General features: G+C 31.8%; 1 protein-coding gene across 1 annotated transcript in view; it reads right to left on the bottom strand.

Moving 5' to 3' along the window:
- The window catches only part of ABCA5 (ATP-binding cassette, sub-family A (ABC1), member 5), a 126,609-nt gene that overhangs the window by 22,631 nt on the left and 101,441 nt on the right, over nt 1–2,537 (bottom strand). The gene's annotated exons all lie outside the window — the stretch shown is intronic.

Genomic DNA, 2,537 nt, shown 5'->3' on the forward strand with positions numbered 1-2,537 from the left:
ACTTGGATAATAGAAAGGGCCACTGCTTCCTCTGGGACTGGGAAAAGGCAAAAATGATAGAAGACATGGACAAGTTTGTGGAAATTTATAATTAGAAATAATTGCTTCTGTTTTCAGTGATAGATGGCAAGATCACTTACTGAGAAGCAGGAAGTGAGGTGAAGTGATTTGGGGAATTTGAGGAGTACAAAGAAAGCTGGGGAGAACTACTGAAAAGAAAGATAAGAAGGTGCTAACTAGGAAAATGTGATAGGTTATTCAACAGTATTAAAACAGAGATGAATTTATATGAGATAAATGTGTAGTACTATCAAATGGCACTGTTATTTTTTCCAGCATATAATTAGATTCATCAATAACTATAATTTTTAGTAGACAGGTCAAAGAAATATAAAAGCTAAGGATGCTGAAAGGGGGTTAAAGTGTTGAATCATGTGAGCAAGGCCAGATAGAGGGAAAAGTAAAAACAGGGATTAGCTGATATATTTGGAAGGATAAGAAAAACTCAAGGATATGAACCATAAGAGGAAAAGTCTAATAGGACTAATAATAATAGAGGCAGAAAGATGAAAACTTCTTGGTAAGAGTTGGACATTGAAGTTTAAGATTTTACAGATGGAAGTTAAGAGCAGTGGTAGCATGGCTCTGAGGCAAACAGATGAAGTGAAGTAGAGTCTAATGCAAGTAAATGAAGTAGAGGCAAAGTCACTGGCTTGAAGAAAATCAGAAACTGAGGGGTTAAAGGGTGTTAAAAAACATTATCTATGTGGATGCTGAAATCTTCCCCAAGTTGACAGTAAAAATAAGGGCAATGAGAAGAAAGAAGAGCCAGTTGGTAAAGTCCTCAATGGATGGGGGAATATCTAGTAGTTAATAAATAACCATTATACATTTACCTATACTTTCCAATTTTCTATAGTATATTAATATTCAGCAAATAAACAAAAAAAAGATGTGAGAAATATAAAAAGAAATTCCAAACTAATTTAGTACCAATACCTATATTTCAATAAATAATTCTTCCTTAAACTTAAAATAACCTGTAAAAACAAAATACACAGACATGAAGAAAATATTTGCAAATCATATATTTGATAAGAGACTTGTCTCCAGAATATATAAAGAACTCATACAACTCAATAAAATAAACCCAATTTTTTAATGTGCAAAGGATTTGAATAGACATTTCTCAAAAGAAGATCTAAAAATGGACAATATAGTGGGCCCAAGGCTTGTGGGTTATTGTTAAGCTGATTTAAAAATGGACAATAAGCATATGAAAATGTGCTCAACATCATGAATCATTGGGGAAATACAAATCAAAACCACATGAAACACCATTTTACAACTACTAGAGTGGCTAAATAAAAAAGACAAACAATAACAAATATTGGAAAGGATGTGGAAAAAACAAAACCCTCAAAAATTCCTAGCAGAAATGTAAAATGGTACTACCACTTACTTTGAAAAATAGCCTGGCAATTTCTTAAAAGGTTAAACACAGAGTTACCATATGACCCAGCAATCCCATTTCTAGGTACTTACCCAAAAGAAATGAAAATATATGTCCACATAAATACTTGTACACAAATGTTCTTAGCAACATTACTCATAATAGTCAAAAGTGAAAGCAACTCATCGATAAATATATAAAGTATAGTATATACATACAATGTAATATTACTCAGCAAGAAAAAGGTAACAAAGTACTGCTACATGCTACAACATGAAGAACCTTCCATACATTATGCTAAGTGTAAAATCATATGCTGGTACCAACTATACTGTCTAAATCCCAACAATTTTTAAAACATTTTCTGACAAATGTGATGATATTCCAACATCAACATGTCAACTGTAGTGTAAATAAATATAAAAGTTATTAATAAATATACTTAAGGCACTTAAATGAATCAGTGGTTTTTTTGGGGGGCTTGAGTTTTTCAAAGCATATTTCCATTGTTTCTTTTCTTTAAAATGTTTTAAAATGTATTATATAAATATTTAAAACACTGGGCATGCAGTGAGCATAATGGGAAGTATATAAATGTCAATTCTCACTGTGTACATTAATGTTAATTTTGCAAAATAAATATAAGAAAAAGGGGAAAAAATTACGCTGAGTAAAAGAAGCCAGACATCCCCCCACTCCCCAAAAACGACTATTCATTTTCTAAATCTAGTTACATGAAATGTTCGGAATAGGCAAATCTGACAGAGACACAAAGTAAATCAGTGATTACGTAGGGCTGGAAGGTGGAATAGGAAAATGACTGTTAATGGGTACAAAGCTTCTTTTTAGAGTGCTGGAAATGTTCTAAAATTATATTATGGTAATGGTTGCGCAATGTGAAAATATACTTACAAAAAAACATTAAAACTTAAAAGAAATGAACTGACCTGAAAAAAGGATCCTTTCTTATTGATCTGCCTCCATATTTTTTCTCATAGTACTGTAAGAGGAAAATCCACAGTATGCACTGAAGATAAGGCTAAAAGAAGAACACATAACAGCTCATAACTAAATCATTTTTTCT

This window comes from Propithecus coquereli, unplaced genomic scaffold (assembly GCF_000956105.1).
Source record: "Propithecus coquereli isolate 6110/MARCELLA unplaced genomic scaffold, Pcoq_1.0 Scaffold76, whole genome shotgun sequence".
NCBI lineage: Eukaryota > Metazoa > Chordata > Mammalia > Primates > Indriidae > Propithecus > Propithecus coquereli.